General features: G+C 40.6%; 1 protein-coding gene across 1 annotated transcript in view; it reads left to right on the forward strand.

Annotated features, from left to right (window-relative positions):
* The window catches only part of PMFBP1 (polyamine modulated factor 1 binding protein 1), a 208,747-nt gene that overhangs the window by 90,874 nt on the left and 91,752 nt on the right, over nucleotides 1-26,121 (forward strand). The window contains exon 9 of the mRNA XM_081118742.1: nucleotides 10,263-10,346. The gene's annotated coding sequence lies outside the window, so the exon portion shown is untranslated. The remainder of the gene's footprint in view (nucleotides 1-10,262; nucleotides 10,347-26,121) is intronic.

The following is a 26,121-nucleotide window of genomic DNA, read 5'->3' on the forward strand; positions in this document are numbered from 1 at the left end:
CCTTCATGTTGTTTCTTGGTTCTTTATTTTGTCACTGTTTTTAGGTTATTTTGAAGCACAAAGACACTTATATCCACTCAAAAACTCTTTGAAATCGTGGTTCTAACGTAGCCTCTCCTCTACCCCGGGACCCCTTGGTTTGCGTTTTCTTGCCCTTACGTGACCTGTAACCAACACTGGCCTCTCCTCACCACCTGCTCTTCTACCTGCCGCCTCTCCCAAGCCGTTAGACCTTCCTGGAGAAAGTCACATCTTTTCGATTTAAAGTACTTTTGTCAATTAGCACCGTGGCTACCACCTCAGTGAGGCCTGTTAGCAATCCTTTCATTCACGCTCTGTCATACTCCCCAAAGATACCACCTTCCCCACCCCTCAAGTTCGCAGCGCGCTCAGCCACACCTGTCTCTCAGGAACTGACCTACTCTGCTTTATTGAGATGAGGTTCTCTCACAGGAACTCCTTCAACTTCCTTCTTCCACATCCAGGTGATTTATTACCCCTCCTATTATTTCTTTGCCTATCTCAGAGGAGAAAGTGCCCTGTCTCCTTTCCAAAGCTAATTAATTCTCTCTCTCTGCCTTGATTCAAATCCATTCCTCTTCCTTCCAGAGCTGTGCTCCATCAGTTATTCCACTCTCTTTTGTTTCATTACAAGTTTCCCAAATCCTTGATTCCTTTCCTTTTGCATATTAACATGCTCATGTATTTTTCTCTTAAAACATCGAGAAAACAAAAATTCTCTCGTGTTTCTCTTTCTTTTCATTGCCAAACCTGTCAAAAGAACAAGCTACACATATTAGCTTCTTTAACCCCTTAGTCATTTCTTTTTATATAATATTCTTTTTTTAATATGTTTTTATTGATTTTAGAGAAAGAGGAAGGGAGAGGGAGAGAGAGAGAGAGAAACATCGATGAGAGAGACATGGATCAGCTGCCTCCTGCACGCGCACCTACTGGGGATCGAGCTCGCAACCGGGGCATGTTCCCTGACCGGGAATTGAACCAGTGACCTCTTGGTTCATAGGTTGATGCTGAACCACTGAGCCACACCACCTGGGCCCTTAGTCATTTCCAAACCCTTTAAAAATGACCTCCCATACCAGTCATTTGAACTTGACCTTGTCCTCCCCAATCTCCCTGCAGCATTTTATGTCACTGATCACCATCTTTTTCATAAAATAATGTTCCTTGGCGTCCTTGACTTGGGTTGATCTTGGTTACCTTCTTGTCTCTCTAATTTGTCTTTGCCTCTTCCATCTCCCAACCATAATAAAGGTGCTTCCCCAATTTTCAACTCTTCCCTTTATGGTCGCAGAACTCCCTTGGTGATCTCAACCATTTCCAGGCCCATGACTATCCCCTCAGTCAGGTGGCCCTAAATCTTTAATTCTAGCCCAACAAATCTCATGCTACAGGTACACATTCCCAGCATTCTGCTGGACTTCTACATTTACTAAAAGCTCAACTCTTCTCAACACACTCTCCCAAACCAACTCTACCTCCTGGATTTCCTGTCTCTGATAATAGCATCTTCATTTTCGCATCTCATCCCCAAGCCTTCAAAGTTCAAATAATTTTTATGTCTCTTTCACCTAATTAGTCTTCCAGATCCATCAATTCTACCTCTTCCATCAATTCTACCTCTGCCTCTCTCAAATTCATAGCTTCCTTTCCATAATCACTGCCACCATCCAGACCGTCACCTCTTATCTCAGATATTATCACAATAGCCTGCTAAATGCTCCCATTTCTTCCAGTCTATTCTTCCAACTTATCTTGAATCTTCCATCACTCCCTTTCCTAATAATACTATATAGATTTCAGATAAAGACCCAAACCCCACAGTCTAGGCCCTCTTATTTTCCCAGATTCAGTTCCTACTATTGGTCTTTACACACACTGCTCTCCAGCCAGTCCTACACTTCCCACCTCTAAGTCATGTCTACTTTCTTCTTGTATTAGTTATTTAGGGCTGCCATAAAAAGCGCCACTACACGGGTGGTTTAAAACAACAGAAATTTATTCTCTCACAGATCTGGAAGCTAGAAGTTCAAAATCAAGGTGTTGGCAGGGCCATATTTTCTCTGAAGGCTCTAGGGGAAGAATCCTTTCTTGCCTCTTCTAACTTCTGGTGGTTGCTAGCAACCCTTGGTGTTCCTTTAGCTTGTAAATGCATCACTCTAATCTCTGTCTTCACATGGTCTTCTCCCATGGGTATATGTGTCCAAATTTCCCTCTTCTTAGGACAGCAGTCATTGAATTAGGGTTATCCTTAATCCAGTACAACCTCTTCTTAACTTGATTAAATCTGTAAACCCTATTTCCAAATGAAGTCATGGCCACAGCCTCTGGTGATTAGAACTTCAACATATTTTTTCAGGGAGGTGGGCGGGGGAGGGTGCAATCTGAACTCTTCTCTGCAGAGATGGATTTTTCCCTCCATCCAACTCTATCTGTCAGATCCTTCTACTGCTCCAGAGTTGGTTGATTTTCACCTCTGTCATGAAGTTGCTCATAATTCCCCTTCAGTCCCTCCCTCAAGGTAACAGTATTTTGCCCATTTTATAGCTGGCCATTTCTGCACATCTTCTGTCTACTGCTAAATTCTAAACCCTTCAAGATATAGAACACATATATCATTCATCTTTGTTTCCCTCAAAATGCCTAGCAGAGTGCCTTTTGCTCATGAACTCACCTCGTTAAATCAAATTTTAAAAATTTTCTTGTAGATATTAAATTTTGACCATTCCTATATTTTTGTTACTAAAAGTAATTTTTCACTTCCTCATTAAATCTAAATGTTGGCCAGGCCCAAAGAATTTCAGTCTAGACTTACTTTTGCACTGAAATGTTTCAACATTAATAACATCTCTCTCTCTCTTTCAAAAAAAAAAAAAAACCCTCTATAAATTGCTTTCTATAGGTCATTTTTCTATGCATCGATTTCTTCCTTGGATTATTTTGAAGTTAATATTGCAGGTGCTCTGAATTCTGTTGGAATCTAATCATCTGGCATTCAGAAGGTATATCAGGGAGTGGTCGAGGAGGCTGGCTCCAACCTTCCCCTTCAGCCTGAAAGGCGGTACATTGAGAACACAATTTCCTTCTGGCCGAATTTTTATGTTTTAAATATGTAAGTCATTCTTTATTGTAAGGTTGTTCTAACCATGGTATTCCCAATCCCATATTAATTTCTTTTAATTAATTTCTGATTCCAGCAGATTTTAACTTGAAAAAAAGGTGGAATAACTCACGAGTGCTCTTGTATCTTAATTAGAGTAGGTGTCTGTTCTATTTTTTCATGTAAAGTTGTTGCATCTATAAATTGGCACATGTGTGTGTGTCTGTGTGTGTATTTGTATATATATTCATGAAATGGCTGGAACCTGATTAATCTCCTAAATAGATTGAGCACATGCACAGTGAGAGCATTCAGATTCTGGGTTTTTTAGTCTAGGACACGGTTCTCTTTTTAATGCATATTTGAGACTGACAGACAGAATTACTAAGGATCAGCAGTCATGGGGAGAAAAGGAAAAACAAATGAAATGGTAGATTGAGATGGTGTTTAAGGGCCAGTTTCCCTGCATGTGTTCACTCTACAGAAAGGGTCCTAGGGGCTGTGGGGAAATAGGCGGCCTCCGGGCTGTGAGTTAATGTGGCACCTGCGCTGTTTGCATAGCAGCACAGCCCTAGGAGAGACCTGGGAAGGCTAACTTGAATTCCAATGAATATTTACAATCACACTGCTCCAGAGCCAAATGCAATCACAGTGCTCCAGTCTACAGGTTTTATGCATCAAAAGAAAATGAGAGGAGAGCAGCAAAAATGGAGTTGCCTTTGGAGAGACTTATAAACATAGATTTTACCGCTTGTGGCAGAACCAAAATACTTTATTTCTGATAGCAATTTATTCTTCGGACACCTTCCATGAGAGTGGAAAGCCACCTGACTGGGTTTTGAAGTGAGAAAATCTTCAGGAGATGATTTTTAATTCCAAGCAAGAGAAAGGCATGGAAGGAATATTGCATAATTTTGATTTTGTTTTCTAACAGAAGCCCCCGGAGAGGGGTGAGAAAACCCCCAAGTCTGTTGCATACGCCCTCTTCTTTCAGTGTATTTTTATCCTGGTCTCATGGATTGTCCTTTCTTCATAGGGCAGCCCCGGGAAATGCTGCCACCATTTTGTGTCCCCGTTTGAAAGCCTTTGGGTAATTGGTTGCCAGTAATGCATGGGACCCCTCACTCATTTTTTTCTCATGAGCTGTTGATCCACGCCAAAGATCTGGAGAGAACTGGATCAGAAAAATTAGTCAGAGCTGCTTGGACCCAGTGAGGCCATTTTTAACTTTCAGAGATGCCACAGTGGATGAAATTGAATGTTTTAAAAGTGTTCCGTCAGAACCTGTTTTGTGGTTTGGCTGACTAATCTCTTGGACTATTAAGATACATATTGGATTACTATTTGCTAGTAGCCTGGATTGCTGCACTAAGCAGAAGTCCTCTCTACTACCAGCCATATTTTACCAACTTATCGGTTCATTTTCTCCCATCAAGATACTACTGTCTCCTATTCATTTACCTTCTTGGTTACCCCTCCTACCGCAAATCCACACATCCTTTCACATACCTGTCCATCAACTGCTCATATGTATCCAGGCTTGGAGCAAAGAGAGGGAACAGTCCTGTGCCTGTATTTGTGTGACTGGCCATTGGTAAATCTGAGAAAGCATGTTTTATCCTCAGATTATAGTTCCTCAGATTCTCAGTGAAATGCCACACCACTGGGGAAAAGGAGGAGCTTTAGGGTCCCTATAATCTCCACCAGCGGCCCCTATTCTTTGTTGTAGATGAATCCTATTTTGTCAGTCATACACATGTGCTGTGCAAACACAGCTTCAGGGCATTCCTCCTTCCAGCTAGATTGCTGCCTCTAAACTCTTCTTTCAAGGACATTCTATAGCCACTATCGTTAAGTTATTTAGTAAGTCCCTACTGTATGCAAAGCAGAATATGGTCTGTGGGTGTGCAATACATGTGTAAATATTTTTTGTAAAAACCCATAGATGTAGCCCTAGCTGGTTTGGCTCAGTGGCTAGAGCATTAGCCAGCAGACTGATGGGTTCTGGGTTCGATTTCAGCCAAAGGCACATACCTCTGTTGCAAACTCAATCCCCGGCCCCCATCAGGGTGTATGTGGGAGGCAACCAATAAATGTGTCTCTCTCACATCGATGTTTCTCTTTCTCTCTCTCTCTCTCTCTCTCTCTCTCTCTCTCTTTCTGCCTTCCAACCTCTCTGAAAAGCAATGGAAAAAATATCCTCAGGTGAGGATTTAAAAAAACAAAACCCCATGGATGTAGTATTGCTAAGTGTAGGACAAAGAATCACCTTAAACTAATGTGGTTGATTAATTGGGTCTTTACTCTTATGGTCAAGGGAGTGTGACACTTCACACTCCCAGGAGGCTATGCATTTGTTCTTACTGTGCTGCTGTCACTCAGAACATTTGGATCTCCTCTTCTGTAAGTGCCCACTACAAATTTTAAAGTAGGCAAAAAGCTTATATAGACATTTTCCAAGAAGATATACAAATGACCAACAAGCACATGAAAGGATGCTCAACATTATTAGCCTTTTTAGGGACATGAAATAGAAAACACAATGAAATATCACTTCACACCCACTAGGATGGCCATAATTTTTCAAAAAGTGGAAAATAATAAGTATTGGGTAAGATATGGAAGAATTGATGCCCTCATAAGTCCCTGGTGAGAATGTCAAATAGTGTTTTAGATGCTATGGAAAACATTTTGGTAGTTTCTCAAAAAGTTAAACATAGAATTATCATATGACCCAGCAATTCTACTCCTAGGTATAGGCTCAAAAGAATTAAAAAGAGGTGTTCAAACAAAAACTGGTATAAAAAATGTTCATATCAACACAATTAACAATATAGCCAAAAAGTAGAAACAACCAAATGTCCACCTATGAATTAATGAATAACAAAGTGTGGTATGTCCTCACAATATAGTATTATTCATCCATAAAAATGAATGGCACATGCTACAGCACAGGCGAACTTTGAAAACATCATGGTAAGAAGCCGCTTACAAAAACCACATATTATATGATTCCAGTTATATGAAGTGTCCAGAATAGGAAAATCTGTAGAAACAGAAAGTATATTATTGGATGCTTAGGGCCAGGGAGATTGGGGTGAGGGTGGGAGGGAAGAAGGGTTATGGCTAAAGTGCACAGGGTTTCTCTTTGTGGTTACGAAAGTATTTTTAAGTTACCTGTGATGATGGTTACACATATCTGTGCATATACTAAAAATCATTGAATTGTATACTTTAAATAAGTAAATTTTATGGTATGTGCATCATTTTCCAATAAATCTGTTTTATAAAAAAAGAAAAGCAATTTATAAGCCATACTAAAAAAAAAAAAAAAGTATTAACTCATTACTTTATGGTCTTCCCTAAAGTTTGACTTACTTATTACAGAAGTTTGGTTCCAACAGACTTTTAGCTATTTTTAGAAATCCAATCTACTGTCAAGTGGTGACATTTGCTGACAATGATAATATTTCAAATGATGGCCAGAGGTCTTGAGAAAACTACCCAGAGAAGAGTTCCCAAATGTTTTACTTGTATCTGTGAAATAAATGGATTATCTTTTTGGATGGCTTCAGAAAGGCCAGTTCTCATTTGGAGCTATAGATTATGGTGTGTGTGTGTTTAAAGTCATACTTCACATATCTATGTATATATTGGTATATGTATATAATTTGGAAGAAGGCAGAATATACGTGTGTGTGTATATGTGTTTCGATCTTTGGTTTGTAACAGGACAAGTTTGAAGGAAATGGAAGAGATCTTTTTTTCTACTCATTCATTCAACAGACATTTATTGAGCTCCTAATATATGGTACCAAAAAATCATAAGGCACATTTTTAAGGAAAATTCCTTATCTCATTAAGTGGGGATAATCCAGACTTTTTGTAGACTCCCAAGTTAACACCAGAGGGTAGAGACCAAATAATACATGAGTGCTCAAAAGCAAACTTTGTATGATAGTAAACAGAGACTAGTGTTCCCCTGGAGAGTTATTTGGCAAATAATTTTTAAAGCTCCTAAAAGTGCCTTTGACCAGCAGAATGTCCAAAGATGATACAACTAGTTGTCTTGGCAATAACTTAGGTATGGTTGCTGTTGACCTACAAAGAGGAATCCATCTTCAGCTCTTCCCATAGTCTCAGGCCTCCCAACACTAAATACTCTAACTTTTATTAAAACGGTTTCTCTTAGTCCTATTAACTCATGACAACTGCATAATAATACAACTGGAGAGGATGTTATAGGTGTGGTGGCTTCTTGAAATCCTGCCCACTGTACTAATGATCTACAGGTAAAAGAAGTCACTTGTATATTTCTATAGAATTATTTTAGGTTTTTGTCATTTTTCCTTCTGCTAAAAATGTACTAAGTAAAGTCATAATAACTAAATAACTAATTGCCTCCCCACTGATGTTCAACTTCTATAGCAACTGAGTTCAAGTGAAAACTTGGGCAGAAAATGATTTCTGTGAACTCAAGTGAAACTCTAATGATACCACCACATAAGAGGAAAACTGTCACCATCATATAAAAAAAGTTAACGCAGAGCAGATTGATATCTAAGAGAGGCCCTTTAAACCCTGCAGGCAATGATGTTTTCAACAGTTTGCAAGCCGACCATTTTACCTGCTATTGTTTGAATGTCAGATGTCCCCCAGAAGGACAGATAGCTTTTTTTCCCTAACCTTGAAATAGACACTCAATGAAAATAGGAAATAATGACATTCACCTGTATATATCAGTCCTTGCTAATGGCTGATACATCCAAGATTTAGATCAACTTGAATCCCAAACCTACCTTCCAAAACCATTAGTTTGTGTTGATGACAGTGTGGCTTTTCTTATTTTGGGGAGGAAATTTTAGTACTTATTTGCAAAGTTAAAGTCTCCCTGGATTTCTGCCTCTGGGAAACTATAGGTCAATTACATCGCCCTTTTATGTTTATGTGTACATTTGTAAAATAGACATAGAATACACAAAATGATTCCCAGAAGTATAAAGGAACCAAGATTTGTTACAAACATACCACATGCCAGACATTATATTTGGTATTTCATTTTAATCCTCAAAATAACTGCACACAGTCAATGAGATTCCCATTTTACAGACAAGGGGAAGTTCAGAGTCACTCAACCTGTGGCCTTTGACAAACGATGGTACAAGGATGCAAACCAAAGTGGAAAGCCAACATTCTTAGAATGCCCAAGCCCCTGCATTCCCACCCTTCCTCACCCTTCCATCTTGAATCTCGTTTTTTATTCTCTCTCTCCCTCACTCTCCTCCAACCCTGCAAGCCTGCTTCCCATCTCAGGGCCTTTGCACTGGCTGTTCCTTCCCGCCATATCTAAATCACTCATTTCCTAACCTTCTCGTGTCTTGACTCAAATGTCACCTTCTAAGGGAGGCTTCTCTTTACCACAATCCACTCCGCACTCCCAATCTTTCGTACCCTGCTGTTTCCTTTCCCTGTAGCATTTTGTACCCTCTCCTGTGATCTTTATTGTGTGTTCCCCCTGCTAGACTGTATGCTCCGCTTAGACATAGATGTTTGTCTGGTTCTTTGATGCTCCTTCAGCAACTAGAGCTGTGCCTCGCACATAGTAGGGTCTCATTAAGTATTTGTTGATAAATAAATGAAAGACTGATGGTCCCAAAGCCTGTTGTTTTTCCTCAGTGGCCCCAGATATGAGCATCCAGAGATATTTTTAAATATTATTCATCTAAATCTCACCTGCTCCCCATTTTCTTCCATTTCACCCAATAGTGGAGGACAAATCCTTCCCTCGACTGTCTGACTTATGTCTATGTGGTTGAGAGTGGGAGGGGGCAGGATATTATTTGCCCTGTACCCTGGCATTTCTATTGTATGTGGAGCTGTGGGAAGATGACCTGGGGGGGCGGGGGAGAGGGCTAGATCTGCCATCCTTCTAATTTTCCAGGAAGGAGAGTGCTAGCTCTCTCTGCTTGTTGGGTGCAACAAGCTTAGAGAGTGAGTCATGGTACTGGGCAAGCATGGAGACTAAAGGCCCCGGGGAAGGAAAGAAGCACTTTCCTCCTCTGCCCACTTGTAGTCACCTAGGCCCAAAGAAGGGGCCCGTGCTCTATTTAGCATTTGCAGTCTTGAGGGATGAAAAATAAAGCTGAGCGTGGATTACATTTCTAGATGGTTAAAAATTCAGAATTCATAATGAACAGTCACAAGGCTTAATGGATTGTGTGCTTTGCTCTCACCGCTAGATATTTGTTAAAATTCAATGTGGAACTAATTCATCTTTGAAAGCCATCTTAACTTTCTAATAACCCGTAAGCCTGTTGAAAGAAAGGCAATGAGAGAAAACAGGTTCTTATCATTTCACTGGTGTAGTTCTTTGTAGGTCTGAAAAGAGCTTACTTTTTTAACTTTATTTTTAAAGTTTTTTGGCCTGACTCAATATATAATAAGGAAAGGTAGATGGATACAAAATCTTGTGGCCAGTTAAATAAGTAAGTAAGTAAATAAATAAAGTGCAGCTATCTATCTTCCCTGGGACACTTTTCAATGTGTGTGTGTGCACACATGTGTTTGTGTGTATGTATATATACTGGAAGGAAATTCGTCTACTTGTTTTTTCTGAATTGTAAGACTCGTAATTTTTATTTTCTTCATATGCCTCTATATTTTTCTACCATAAATGTGTATTATTTTTTGTAACTGTGATAGCAATTAATTTTGTCAATAATGTTTAGAAATTTTGCATTATTTTCTTTGAAGATCTTTAGAAGATATTCCTTATATTCATTATGTTGCTTTGGATCTATTTGTTTTTTCTAGATCCCTGCCATGGTATTAAAAGCAATAAAATTGTTTTACTAATTAAGATACTTCAAAATTTTTCTGCACTAAAAAATATATATATTTAAAACCACAAAATGTATTTATTCAACTTTTTTTTTTTCTTCAAGAGCTAATGAGAACACACACTCACACACAAAATGCTTTTTTTAAAAAAAAACTTTGGAGAATGGATCCATAGCAAGTACTCTCTGCCCCCATCTCCCACCTCCCCATACATTCATCTACTTCCCATTTCAAAATTTCTTAGTATATTTACCAAAGGTCTGGAGGCGACATCTAAACTACTTGTCTCCTTCACTTACAGATGGAGAAAGCAAAGACCCAGCTGAGAGAGGCACCAACTTCCTGAAATGAAGACATCTACTTTAAAGCCCGGGCTTTCAGAGAGGTAAGCCACATACCTAACCCTTCCTAGTAGATTCCAGAAAGAACATGGGTGAAACTCCTCTTGATCTATTTTTTTTTTCTTGCACAAATTTAATACTTTGATCACTTCTAACCAAAAAGCAGTATTTAAAGAAACAGCACAGGTCACTTTTATTATATTCAGCTCAGTTAGCAAGATGCTACCTTGAGTAGCTATTTAAAGGGATCACACTTCAAAAGGTAATTGACCTAAATTCTCCTTCCTGCCCTGCACTCCGGTGAGTCTTGCCCAGGTACAGCCCTCCCGTGCATCTCACACATGGGAGAGACACAGTAGTGTCCTGGGGAGCATGAGAATCTAGGGCACTGTGATTAAAACTAATTCAAACGTTATTTTAATGTCTGTGTTTGGTTGGCTAAAAATTCTCGACTTCAGTGGCACCTGAGGGCTGACTGCTGCGCTCTGTGGTGAACCGGAAGTTCATTTATAGAGAATACATTTTCAAGTGAACGCACCTGCTCAGGTCCCATCTGGTTGGGGTATGATGAAATGGAGCTCTGTATCTCCTCTTTCAAAGTATTTGTTACGATTTGAATCCTGAGCAACATTATTAAAAAACACACAACTCTAAAAGAAGTAACCGTACCTAATGTTACCCAATTTCTTTGGTTAATCTCATCAGGGACACCAGTGTAAGAACTTTTTTGGCAGATGTTCACTGATTCAGTCACATTATCTGGTTGATGTTCACATTCCAGATCCATTGCATTGCTTTGCCACAATGATGTATTTTAACTTGTAAATGTAAATGGTATCTGCTAGTAATATTCTTAGGATAACTGCTAGTAATATTCTTAGGATAACTGTGCCATCAGCTAAAGTTCTCTAGAACCTACAGGAGCACCAGTTGAAAGTTTTAAGTATCCAGCACATTTACTGGTTGTAGAAATCCTTTCAGTGTTAACTAACCATTGTTCCAAACATCTTTGGAACAAAAAGAAATCGACAAACATCTTCAATAGGTGATCTTCCTGGGGTGTTTTTGTGCCTTTCTCTTGTTATTTTAGAAAATAATATTATTGCTATCATTTTAGAACACTTCCAGAAGCAGACTTGGCTTTAACTTCTGGCCCATTTATAAAGCCCTATGTTGCAAATCACAGCTCTCCATTTGGTACACGGAGGATGAAGTGTTAAGCTGGGAAATTTTTGTATTGCCTGAGGTTGTGTGCTAGCAAAGAGAGCCATGGGAACCAAATTTCTAACTAATATTGATACTTCTGATAGGTGTCGTTGTATTAGCAAGTGTTTTTATTTTGTGTTCCTCAAACGAAACCATAGTCATTGCTCTGTAAATTATAAAATTAAACAGGATAAAAAATTAAAAGGCATATACACTAAACCTCCAGTACATAAAGAGTGCAGAGCCCGGCCGGGTGTGGCTCAGTGATTGAGCATCGACCTAGGATCCAGGAGATTGAGGTTCGATTCCTGGTCAGGGCACATGCCCGGGTTGCTGGCTCGATCCCCAGTCAGGGGCGTGCAGGAGGCAGCCGATCAATGACGACTCTCTCATCATTGATGTTTCTCTCTCTCTTTCCCTCTCCCTTCCTCTCTCTGAAATCAATAAAGATATTTAATAAAATAAAATAAAAAAGAGTGCAGAAAGCAAACAAAAGATGAAATAGGAAAATAGCTAAGGGAAGGAAACACAATGAATCTCCTTGGAGCCTAAGATTATATAAATATGAGCAAAAACCCATATGAAGTCACTTAATAATGAGGTCAGGAGTGCTGAATAATTTAACATACCCTTGGATCTTGATTTGTGATTGCCCAAAACTCATATTTCACAAGCCACATTGCACCTAGGGAGCCCTGTTTCTCCCTTGAGATAATGCCCAAGTATTAATGGGCCCAATTTCGTGGAAATTACCTAATTGGCTGCCGTCACTTTAACGCAGACGTGACATTTTGGACTGTTCTGTAGTCACAAGGATAAGTTAGAAGCTTGAGCAGCAGACTCGCTCTTTGTGATAATTGTAGCTGAAGCTGGTGTTATCACCCAAGCTTATTATTTTGCAAGTTGTACATTCAGCTTTTTGTAAAAATTGTACTGTAAGGAAAAAATCTCTGAGGAGGCTTCTTTTCTCTCCTGGTTCTTCTAACGCTCCCAGATGAGGAAGACCAAACAGAAGGCTGCGTGATTCTGTTTAAGGGCACTTAACTACATACCACCTGATAAAATACCTTCGTACCGTGAATTAAACAGTCCCTTAAGTCTCCGTATGCTTAAGGTGTTGTGCTTACTCAGCTAATAAAATCGCTGCTATTGAGTGACACTAGTTAAGGGCACTCTTTCTGCCTTGGGGGAATTGTATACCTGCCTCTTCATCAGGCAGGTAAATGAAGAGGGCGTGTCTGCTTCCTGCTAGCATGTCCTTGGTCTCTGTTTTGTGCCTGAGCATCCTGCCTGTGAAAAGAGTGAGCTTGGTCCTGCACAGCAGGAGGGCTTCAGACAGTGGACATCTCCCCCTTGTTAGTACTTCTTGATATTTCTGTAACACTTCATAGTTTCAGGAGGACATATCTTCGCTCCCTCCCTCCCTTCCTTCCTTCCTCCCATATGCACTGAGGAAATAAGATAATCCAGGCCCTGTGCTGGCCTCAACTGAAGATGCAAAGGTAAATGAAATGTAGTCTCGCCCTCCAGGAGCTCCCTGGTTAAGGAGAGAAAGAGCAGTAAATAATTAATTATAGTCCTGGGCATTGAGTGCTCTAACCATGTGTCCTTCAGAAAATGCCTAGAAATCAGGAAACTTCACAGAGAACAGAAGTTTAGGGCCAGATCTTGAACAATGAACAGTGTTTACAACTGAAGGAGGGGGAGTGATGAGAGGGGTTTGGGGAAGCAGTTGCCTTCAGCAGAAGGGATGGCCAGTGTGAGAACATCGAGGTGTAAAACAAGTGGCTGAAATGGCAGGTGAGGCCAGATCCGAAAGGACCATATGGGCCTTTGTAAAATAATAGAAAAAAAAGAAGAAAAGAAAAAAAAAAAAAAAATATATATATATATATATATATATATATATATATATATGCCTCTTCCTCCAGTTCCTGCCACAGAGCTCCTAGATCCTTTGGCATTTCCCAGGCGATAGGAGGGTCTTTTGTTCTAATGAGGCAAAAACGGTGGGCTCTTAGACAATATCAGCATGGAGGCTGGTCACCAGAAAGAATAAGCTATGATGAAAAGCTTGAGACTTTCAGCCCCATCCTCTGGGAAGAGAAGACTAAGTTAATGATCGGCAATGAAGCCTCCATAAAAATCCCAAGAGTATTGGGTTTAGATCACTGCCAGGTTGGTGGACACTTGTGTGTGTCAGGAGGGTGGCACATCCCAACTCCACGTTCGGGACCTTTCCAAACCTCACCCTGTGTGTCTCTTCATCTGGCTATACATCTATATTCTTTATAATATCCTTTATTACAAAATAAACCAGTAAATGTGTTTCCCTGATGGAACCCAAGGAGGAGGTCATCCGGACCTTCAGTTAGTAGCCAAGTCAAACAGAAGTTGTGGGTACCTGGGGTTGATGCCCAGAGTGGGAAGCAGTCTTATGGGAATGAGCCTTTAACCTGTGGGCTCTTTGCTAACTCTGGTTACTGTCAGAATTGAATTAAAGTGTAGGACACCCAGCTGGTTCTAGAGAATTGTTTGATGTGGAAAACCCAGATATCTGGTGTCCAAAGTGTTTAAGAAGTGTTGTGAGTGTGAGTAAAGGAAAACACAGGAGAGTTTTCCTAGACAGCCTTGTCCAGGTATCTGGACAAGTCATCAGATTTCTTTGAGTAATAGGGTACATATAGCCTCTTTGACACTTCTCCTTTAGTAATAATTTTACATTTATGCTATTGTCCTTTCAGCAACAGCCCATTACCATGTACTGTTAGTATATTTTTCCCAGGCACAGGGTGATATTAGCTAACGATAGCTACTGTGGCAAACTGTGGTCTCTTCTCTCAGCCAGTGAGCATCAGTGTCCCACTCTGCAAGCAGTGTTACTCAGTGAGCGCTCTGCCGTGCTGTCTGGAGTTGAGTGGCTTTTGCAATGGTAGCATTTGTTCTGTCACCGTCTCTCTTTCTGCAGTTTACTTCTGGTCTGGGAAGCAGAACAAAAGGTGTGTAAGTGCTAGTGCTGGAGCAAAGAAATACAGAGTATCATGCTGGGTGTTCAAATACAAGTGTAATAGCAACTAGAGGGAGTTTTAAGGAAATGGTGGGAGAGAGAGAGAGAGAAACAATCTGCAGACTGTTAGAGACCAGTTGCAGTCTGACTTTGGGCAGGGCGCCATACAGAGCAGGGCATCCTGGGAGGACTGCACCACGCCTGTGAAAACCTGGCTGGAGGGACCTTGGGATCTCCAGGAACCCAAAAGAAACAGAGTGGTCACTGCTGTGATACTGGGAACATGTCTTTGTAGGGTCCGTGCCCTCAGGATCATGCATAGCACTAATTCAGGTAGTGTACCCCTTTCCTGAAATGAGTGCACTGTCTGTACAGAAGAGGGTAAGAGGGGAATTCACGACGCATTAGAGTTTAGCTCTGGAGCCAGGCTATCTGGGTTTGGAACCCAGCTCTACCATTTACCTTGGGTATTGAACCTCACCACACCTCAGTTTCCCTATCTATAAAATGGGAGTAACAATACTTCCTACCAAAAGTGGTTGTTGTGAAAATAGAATAATACCTGTAAAGAGCTGAGAATATTGCATGGCATCTACTAACTGCTTGAAGATATGTTATTATTATTATTATTAATTACCACTACTGTTATTGCTATTTAGTTTTCTGTCTGGAAAATGAGGAAAATGGACTGAAAGATCCTTAAAGTCCCTCGCAGTTCTAACATTACCTCATTCGCTAATCCCTTTACCCTCCGAGACAACTATAACTGAGAGGGTCTGACTGTCCCCCACCAAGGTTACATGGGGAGTAAGGAATAAGATGGAAAACAGGAAGGGAACTCAGGCCTGCCAGCTCCTAATCCCAGACCCTTTGTGCCCTTTGACATACCCAAAACCAACCAAAGCGTCACACAACTGGGCCTCTCACTCCTTAACCTCCTGCACCCTTGGCGGTGGAAGAACCTCAGGCCACTCATTTGTTTTCTTGTATTTTGTTTTGTTTTAATCCCTTTGGTTCCTCTGCAAACCAAGAAGGGGAGTGGCAAGCCTGGGGAATGAAAGGGGGGTTGTTGCGTTGGAGGAAATAAAACTTAGCGTAGCATTAAATAACCTAAAGAATATTCCTCCCGGCATGTACAGCTCAGTCACCTGCTGTGGGTCCCCGTGCCATTAGACTGACCATCCTTTCAGTGCAAGTGGCCTGCTTTCCATCCAACACTACAGTCAGTTTGCAGAAAAGCCAGATCTTTGGCTCGTCTATCCTTTGTCTGAACTACCCTTCACTCTTGTTTTATGTGTCTGGAATCCTAAATAACACTCATTCCCCCTTCTGGTGCAATTATGGCAGTTTTTCAAGGGTTCAGTGAAGGCAGAGGGAAGCAGGAAGAGGGGTAGAGGAAGAGGGGAGAGGGGACATATTCCCAGAAAACTGGCCTATCCTCTAGTGTTGATTTTGGTAAATTTCACTTCTCTATTCTTTCCTACACTTTTGAAACACACGTGTAGCAAAGACTCTGGTCTCTCACTCCTGGGAATGAAGCTTTCCTCTTTTGTTTAGTCTCTCTCTCTTTTTTGGTCTCTATTTAAATATTGGGATAATCATTACCCTTTTAACAGCTAAAATATCTGTGCAGGTTTTCTTTTTAATAAGCATTTTGCATTTGACTGGACTGACTTCATCCGAGGAGGTCAATGCGATCATTTTAATTTGCAAAATTCCTTCCTCTCTTTATTTCTCCTGCATTTGATCTTGAGCATGCATTTAATAATTTCTGATAGTTTGTGTTTCAGCATCAGCTGGGCATGCAGAATAGGCTCTTAACAGTCTCAGAATCTGATTATGACTGAAAAACCACTATTCTATAAACACTGAAAATTGGAAATTATCTCTAGAGCTGTTTGTTAACGAAGTTGAAGCCTAACCTTTAGGGCTCATTAAAATTCCACCGATGAAAACTCTCGCACCGGTCTCTTTCATGAATCCGTCCCTGTGTTAGGAGTACTGGTGTGTGGGAATTGGTCTGGGCCCTCCCCTTTTGCCCTCCCCTTTAATCTCTTGGTTGGGTTTAGGCAGAGATTTTTATAGCTTATAGATTTCTCTTTCTCCATACTCAGGGTATGTGTTGTGAATCCAAATAAACATGAATGTGTAACTGTTCCTGAGCCACTCGGGTAAGGCTATCCCCTGAATCTGTCTTCCCTCATCTATATAGGAAGAAGTCATTAGGGGTCATTAAGAGGGGCTAAAAAGGGATATGTTTTTTGTATCTGACAGTACAAATAAATATGGACGTGGGGGAGAGAGATGACAAACCTCCAAGTATAAGGCACAGTTGGTGGGATGCAATGAGTTGTTTTAATGACTCTATCTGCCTAGTGACAGTCAGTTAAAATACAAGCATTGTTATCTAGAGATTCCCTGCATGGTGACAGTAGCCGCTCTCCTGTCCTGCTGACAGATAAGACCTTCCAAACTCTCCCAAAATGCTGCAGCATCCACGTACAGAAAAGCATTTGGGTTCACTTGGTACATTTTTGTAAAGAAAAAAAGGAGGGGGCGGGGATGCTACCGATGGCACATAGAATTGCTAATACTGTTGCTAAACAGATGGAAAATAATTGTTTGTGGAATTTGTGTTTTAATCTCATTAATGTATTTGGCAGGGAGATTCACCTAAGTACACAATTCAAAGCCTGCCTTTGATCTGAGCCCCTTTGGGGCATTTTCCATGACTGATAAACTGCTCCTCTGAGTTCATAGGCAAACGATGAAAATGATAAAAAGGAAAAAGAAGAGGGCCATGCACCAGCCTCCCGTTTGGGTATTTTGTCTCCTTGGAGAGTCAGACAAGCTGGTCAGGCCTGCAGTCACGCTGACAACTCAGCACACATCCCACCCAGCTGTACACCCACCCAGGGCTCCACACGAATGCCCTCATCTCTCAGCCACCCCCTCCCCTTGCACACAAACACACACATGCTCCATGCAAGAATTCGCATGCTCTTATCTTTTCAAAGATTCCTGCTGCCTTTTTACATGGGCCCATTTCAATGCTTATAAAGTATTTATCAAAAATAGCCCTTAACACACATTTCACCCATCACACATTTCTTGGTTAGCATTGTAATGTGACAGGATAGAAATCAGAAGCTTTGCTTTTAATGGAAACAAATGTTCTAATTGTGAAACATTTTTTGTCTCAAGTGTTCTGCTGTAAATCAAGCTGAGTTCAGCTGTAGGCAAGACCAAAGCCCCTGATACCTTGCCAGTTTCTCTCTTCCCGAAACCCAAAGGACAGAGCTAGTGTGGGAAATCTGATAGCCGTTGAAAGAAAGGGTTCTATAGATCCCCTTTTCAGAACCACAACCCCCATCTTTCCTCCTCTTGAGGTGGCTGATCGCACACCTCCCTCCACTCTTAGAATAAAGCGATCTGAGCAGGATTTAAATTCTTGGATGGATTTTTGTTTGTTTGTTTTGGGTGGATCTTTTCCTTCTCTTCCTTTCTCCTCTGCAGAACACAACTAGTGAACGATCAGATCTTTGACAGAACAAAGGTATTTTTGATGGGCTCTGTAATCTAGTGCGCTAATGCGCCCAGTCCCCTCATTGTCTTGCTGTCTGATCCCATCCCTTCTGCCAGACAGTCACTGCGGGATGAGTCACTTTTAATGTCTGATAATCAAGGTGAATTTTCAAAATGCTGCCATTTTGGAATTATGCACTGCATCCCGGCGTCAGGGAGCAGCCGGAAGGAGGCAGGAAAGGCTAAGATAGACACCTACTGCACGCTCCGGGAACTGCAGGGCTCGCCGCCGCCCTCGCCGCCCGGAGAAGGATGTGTCTGGAGGCTCTGAACCCATCGAGGCGTCCGCGATGAGAAGGGGGCTCTGTTAATTATAAATTAAAAATAACTTCTATGATAATGAAGATTATATGCACAGGAGAAAACGTCTTAGTTAAAACAGACTGGAGGGATGAAATTAAGCACCAGCCTTTTGGGGGTATGGATTCTGTACCTTCTGACTATAATAAAGGGGTGCATTAAATAACCTAATACAGGCTTACACTGGGAAAAGAATGGAAGTGAATCGGGGCTGTCTCTGTGGGTGTTGTATTGTCTGCCTTCCTTATTTAAAGCAACAGCAGCTAAGGGAGTTTATCTAGCAGATGAATACATGCAGCCTTCCTTCAGCTCGGGACACGGGGTGTTGCAGGAATCATTTCAAGGACTGAAAGCTTTTCCCCTCCATGAACAGCGAGGGAGATGTTGGAAACCCCAGGTAAACAAAAGTCAGTCAAATATTCTTGCAAGCCTCTGACTAGTCACATATACCCTGGGCAGCGTCTTCTCTAAGGTAATTAACTAAACCCACTGTTGTGTATTGTGACTCTGGAAATTTTTTAAAAAAATTTTTTTTGCATTGTGTTAAATAGTAGGGTAGTTGAAGGAAAATGACTTGAGAATAGGCTGCGACTTCCGTTTATTATTCAGAGAAGTGAATACCTATAAATAGAAGCAGGATGTTTTGACTAGGGAAATGCTGTCCTCATTACAGCTGGGAGACGCTGGGGCCATTTAAAGCTGAAGCTTCAAAGTCTTGTCCTGCTTTATAAAAGGGGGTTTTCATGGCTGTTGCAGTAGCCGGGCAGAGCCTGCGGAGCCCTCCGGGAGGGAGGGAATGGCATTTCTGAGAGCACTATTTTGTAACCAGGATGAATGCTTACATATTTCCTCTAACAGAGGTATTTAAATACCTGCACATCTTCTTTAACAGCGGTTATGTTTACAGATTATTACACCTTTTTGTTGTCCACCAAGGTTAATTAGTCCATCCTCTCATTCTCCAGCCCTGCCTTTGCCACTGCCTCACACACACACATGCACACACATGCACACACACACATACTTAATAGACTGTTGCAAAATAAGAAGAAAATATTTAGCTACCATGTTACTGTTCTCATGTATACAAAAGAAGATTAGACATATAGAGAATACTTTAGGTAAAAGTGACTCCTTAGAAATCTTTGGGTAAAACCCTAAGGGCACTGAAACTGGAGAAGTGACTTGTCCTGGGACAGTCAGGGAAGGGCAGGTTCCAGGCTGGTGTCCAGGCTTCTCACTAGCAGGCTGGCATGCTTTCCACGCAGCATGCTCTCTTCCCATTGAAAGAATCAGGTCTCTGCAGCTTGGCTAAACAGTGATTAATACACGGATGTCACAGTGGGGGAAAAAAGAAAGAAAAACCTGAGGAAAAGATAAGAATCATATATATATATTCAACCATGATACAAAGGAATAAAATGGAAAATGGTATGAAATGAAGGAAAGCAAAATGTTAATAGAACATCTATCTAATAAAACGATCTGCCTCGTCGGGAATTCTATTAGAAGGCAGAATTGTCCTTATTTTGAAAAAAGTGGTAGAGACATTTTAGATTAGCCAAGAAAGCTAACACTGCTTACAAAAGACACTGTGCTCCATTTCTCTCTCTATTTTTTCACCTGAAATATTAGAATAATTTAGTCATAGTCAGGCGTGGATTCTCGCTGTAATCACTGAGATCCTGCCTAGGCTCTATAAATTAATGACACAGGTGGAAAGTAGGGTGAACCGGCATTTCCAGAAACTAGATCCTTGGAGTGTATACAGCCTGCCTGGCTCTCTGAGGACCGGTCTACCTGGTATGACCTGATAGGTATCTTTGCATCTATGATTCCCCTTTGGCTTTGTTCTGTTTCTTGTTGGACTAATCTCTGTCTGAAATATGCTCCACATTTTTGGTCAGACACCTTCGTGGTGCTTTGAGGACTTCTAAGGTCCTGAGCATGAAACCCCTGCACCCTCAGGTACAGCCCCTATGTTAGTGTGAAACCTGATGGGTTTTCTTCACAAACACTTCATGACAGTGGGAACATTCGTGGAGGCACTAGGTGATAATAATGATAAACCAGACATTATTATAAACTGGAACATGACCTCCCAGCTCTGCTTTTCCGCCTAAAGAACCTCAAGAAAGGCTTGCACTCAGAATTACAAAGAAGAAATAAAATCCCTATACATTGAGAATGTCTTGTAGCATGATAGAGAGTTTCTTGGTAGATACAGGAAGGGATCAAAAAATTATATATTGTATAAGAAATAGTGACAAATAAGATGGAGGGTGGAGATGTGATCAACAATAAAAAAATAATAAATTTTGCATCAGAAGAAAAAGACAATGAAAGTGTTAAAAACAAAAAAACAAATAGTGATTCCTTCAAGTATCAAAACAATTGGGCTTTCATATTCTCTTTGATCCAACTTTTTGCTTCTGGGAAAGAAAAAATTGAAGAACATACATTTGGCGGGTGAGATAAACACAGAAACACGTTGTCTGTTTTTGCTCTGGAGAGCTATTGGGACAGTTCACGGGACTTCCGTTTCAATGACACTGCTAGGAATAGAGCTTCTTAACCTCGGAACTATTCACATTTTACACTGAATAATTCTTTGTTCCAGGGGTGGGGGGAGTCAAAAAGGAAGGGGCATGTCCTTATGTTCTGTGCATTTTAGGATGTGTAGCACCATTTCTGGCTCTGCGGCGTGGTTTCCGCTCCCTCCCTTTCTGAGAGGGACACTGCAGGTGCCCGGTCCCCCTCCCGCCACTCTGCGCTGGACACACGGGGAAGTAACCGGCTTGGTACTTCCAAAGTGTCCGGATCTAGAGGAGCCGTCTGAGATCCAGTGCTTTAGGTTTGAAATGTGACTGGATGAGACTTTAAGGGGTCTTCTTTCAAGAGGAGATGAAAGTATCGTGCATAGAAAAGGGGGAGCAAATATTTGTCACCAAAGGAACAGACTGTGGCAGGTTTATTACTCTCGTTAATTATTTGCTGTCCTTTCTTAGGATATTACACATAACCACCCCGTTTTCACTTGAATTTCAGCATCTGTCCATATGGGTGACTGCCTCTTTGATGTTATAGTTGCTCATGAGACTTTCTTTTACCAGTAAAATGTGGGTAGAAGTGATAGGTACAACTTCCCAACAGAAACGTAGCCATGTTGTGGTCCCATCATCACTTCTTTCCCTCTGTCACTTTGTCCAACTAAAAGCATTTAATGGACACCACCAAATCAATTCAGAGATTTCAGCAGGAGTGATGGCCATGATTTTGATTAGGTCTTAGGTATGAGGCTTTTTAAAATTCAGCCTATTACTCAAAACATTTCTCAGTGTTATCTGTTGTTGGTTGTAAATGAAAAATTGTTGCATTTTTTCAATCCCATTTACAAACCTGCAAGGTCTTTCTTGAGCTTTGTCTTCTATTACGTCATTAAATGTAGCCAATAGAAGTTAAGTTACACTAGAAACATTCTGTTTCTTACCCTCTTCACCCAAATCCACAAACTAATTAGGTACATGATCTTCCTTCCTAGAAATGCCAGACTTAAGCAATGCAGTTTTTAAATTCAAAAACAGAGAAATAACAGAAAAAGCATGACAAAATCCAACACCATTTTATGATTAAAAAAACAGTAAACTAGAATGAAAAGGAAAATTCCTCAATCTGAAAAAGAGCATCTGCAAAATTCCAAAGCTAATATCATGCTTAGCGGTAAAAGACTAAATGCTTTCCCCTTGAGATCAGGAACTGGACAAGAGGTCCACACTCATCACTTCTATTCAACATTGTACTGGAGGTTTAGCCAGGACAACTAGGCAAGAAAAGGAAATAAAAGGCAGCTACATTGGAATGGAAAAAGTAAAATCATTCTTACCTTGAAATAATATGATCTTTTATATAGAAAATCCTAAACAATCAAAAACAAAAACAAAACAACTATTGCAACTAAGTAAACAAGTTCAACAGTGTTGCAGGATACAAGAATAATATACATACATCAATTGTATTGCTCTACACTAGCAATCCGAAAATGAAATTAAGAAAAAAAGTTACATTTATAATAGTATGAAACAGAATAAAATACTTAGGAATAAACTCCTGAAGGTTTAAGCCAAGTAGAGCTCATTCATTTCATTCATTATTATTTGCCTTTTTGTGGATCCCTCCAGGACTCACTCAAAATGGTTCTACTCGAATAAGAGTTTTGCTGAGTGGTTCGGGTTCAGGGACAGGGCTATTAGTAGGTGTATGTACAATTTTTGGTGAAGGGTGATCATTCTAACAAAGAGTTTTTAACCTACACCCTTACAAGTGGGAAGTTTATGTGCATATTTGACTTAAGGTGAGTTAGACCCTACATTTCCCTTTAGCAACTTCTTGACATGATTTACCTAACATTTTGGGAGTCACTTTACCAATATAAATTGCTTTGTAGCCCTTTTTATTTTCTTATAATTCTACCTGATAGACTTATTCACTCTGTGTTCTGTGCAACATCTATACCTTGTGCAAATTCCTATTTCTGCATGTCTTCCATCATTTTGTAGTTATTTGTATACATGTCTGCCTCTGACACCAGACCATGAAAAGAAAGGCAGCATTTTATTAACTTTACATCCCCGATGCTTAGAACATGTTCAATGCACGTTTGCCATCCTGAATTCCCATTTCCATGGGACTCTTGTTTTTCACCTGCTTGAAGGCTATTTCCCTGAAACCTTTGCTCCTCCAAACTCTGCATGTCAGTCCCGTCAAGTTACAAGCTGATATTAAAATGAATACATATTCTCTCTATGCATTATATTAATTCCCTTATTTCTGAAGTTACCAGTAATCGTCATTTCGCTATTGTCCATAATGAGAAACCGTCCATAAGAGTCACATTAAATGTCTTGTAATAGGGCTTCGTGGCACAGTATGAGAACCATTTATTAGTGAACAAGATTTTTTAAGATAAATAAAAGTCTCTGTCTGTCCTTTCTTTTCACTATCCCTGCTTCATCAATATTTCTTAGCCCTTTCAACCTAAAAAAAAAAAAAAAAAATGCTGGATCTGAGAAGCTGAGATCTTCCATCTGCTGTTTAAGCATAAACTATACATGCCTTTTCAGAGACGAGAGACAGCTGCCCTTGTACTTAGAATACGGACAGCAAGAAGCCGCGTGTAGCTCATGCTTGATGGATATTTATTGTTCAGTACAAGCTGAAGGAACCTGCACAGTGTTTCTATCACTGTGACTATCGGCCTATCCAATCAGACATCATGATAATTGATTGAGTTGTGGGTGGGATGGAGGGACATTCTTAATGGTTGGTTGACTGAAAAATCCATCACTAAACAATATAGTCAACATTATAGTCACAGCTTACATAGTCTCTGATGAGAGTTTTTAATCCACACAGCTATTGTTTCTCTAGAGTTTGACATGAAGCTCTCAAGTCTGACAGACATTTTCTCCTAAAGATGGTCTCAACCCGACCCGACCAGAGATGGCAGTTTTCCAAGCCAGCCAAAATGTTTCAGCCTTTGAAAGGAAAATACATGGATGTTAATTAACAGCAAATTAATGGCTTCCCATAAGTATAAGTGGTGCAACTTGAGGTGTGGTCCGCTGCCAGTGCTTGTCTATGAACTGTTTGTTCCTGAGTCATGATTAAATAAATACAAAAATTAAGAATGAGTATTTAGAAAATTTGATAGCAGCTTGACCGTACTTGTATGTCTGGATAATCTAGTCATAAAAAATAGACCTAGTATTTTGTATTCCTTTTAAATTGTATTTTTCTAGCATTTTGTAATGTTTTATAAAAATACTTGTCCATAGTGGTTTAAAAAGAAACATGGATTTAAAAAGAGAAAAAAAAACAACAAAAAACACTGGTCTTTACCAAGCTTGTTTGGAAAACATTAATTAAGATGCCATGTCTCATCTCTACTTGTTTGCTGGTCTAACTTGCCTTATTCCAGTCTCCAGACTTTATTCCATTTTATACTCACTGCCGTTTCCTCTGGACATTCTAAACTTAGATCATTTTCCCCTCTTTAACCTGCAGACACTAGGTATGGTAAAGGCTTGAGGCACTGGCTGTACCCTTTTTTTTAAAGCCCCTGGTATTTGGGGGTTCATTGTGGCCATGTAGCTGATGAAGTCCCCTTCTAGCTACATTAACAATATATTTATCATTTAAGAGATAGATAAGTTTGTTCCTGCCCAGCCAGCATGGCTCAGCGGTTGAGCATCGGCCTAGGATCCAGGAGATCGCAGGTCAATTCCCGGTCAGGGTACATGCCCGGGTTGGGGGCTCGATCCCCAGTAGGGGGCATGCAGGAGGCAGCCGATCAATGGCTCTCTCATCATTGATGTTTCCATCTCTCTCTCCCTCTCCCTTCCTCTCTCTGAAATCAATACAAACATTTTCTTCAAAAAAGAAAAAGCAGAGTTTTCTCCTGTTGGTTGTGACGTTGGCTCCTAGAATTAGCAAGCTGGAGAAGTCCATCTTAATCCACTGTTCCTTCCAGCGTTACTAACCTTTACCTCATCTCTGCACAATCCAATAAATGTTGGTTCTCTGTGGGTATTATTCCAACTGAACTGATACATCGTTCGTTGTTATATTTCATTTGATTCTTGTGCGGAGCAGTCAACCTGTCTCCAGGAGGACTGTTTTAACTGATTATGTCTTAACCTATGAAATCATATTTTTTAAAGAACATGATTTGAAGACATTGATACCTGTTGCCATTTATGGCTTCGTTTCATCCAGATTGATTATATGGTCATGACAGGGATGTGAGTGATGGAATGAAGAACATAGGACCAGAATCGAGGAGGCCAGGTAGGAAGTTCCTGCAGGAATCCAGGCACAAAATAATGAGGGGCTAATCTGGATAGTGACAGTGGTGACGGAGAGGAAGGGAGGAGTGTGAGAAATGTTTAGGCATTAGGACGACAGGATTTGGTGACTAATTAGATGTGGAAGGTAAGAATGAGGGACAGTTAAGTGAGGATGACTCTGAAATTTTTGGCTTGGGGTAACTAAGTAGGCAGTGACGAGAGAGAACAAGTTCGGAGAAACATGTAATGGATTTAGCTTTGATCACACTGAATTTCCAATGCAACACCCAGGCCATTGGACATGAGTCTGAAACTCAGGTTTATAGATCTGGATTTTTTAAGTCACGAACGTTTAAGTAATCAAAGCCATAGAGCCAAATGAGAACATAAGAGAACTGTAAGATTTTAAAATGTCTTGGAGCCATTTCAATTTATTCAACTTCCCCTTAAAACGTTAAGATTTTTTGATAGTTATGGTTTCTTTATCTTTTGTGCAATAAAATAAGGTAACCCAGCTATAACCTAATAGTTTACACATGAGCAGCATGGGACTCTATGAAGCGAAGCTGACCGTGGAGCTCAGGTGAAATGTTCCCTACACTTGGAGCTCCATGCTCGTGTCGTCCAGATGACCCGACTCCCCCTCGTCCAGCTCTCGCCACTCACAGTTAGTACAACCACACAAACATACGCATTAGGGTTTCGTGTGCATCCACCCATTGATTCAATTCAGTCATCGCATGACGCCCTAAGAGATCTCATTGAAACCCATTTGTAGATGAGAAAACGGCCTCAGAAACTCCACGGAAGGAACGTGCCTGAGAGACCATCCTTTAGCATTGAGTATCCCCAGCCATCTAGTGAGACATGCTTCTG

This window comes from Miniopterus schreibersii (assembly GCF_964146895.1).
Source record: "Miniopterus schreibersii genome assembly, chromosome: 18".
In the NCBI taxonomy this organism is placed as follows: Eukaryota; Metazoa; Chordata; class Mammalia; order Chiroptera; family Miniopteridae; genus Miniopterus; species Miniopterus schreibersii.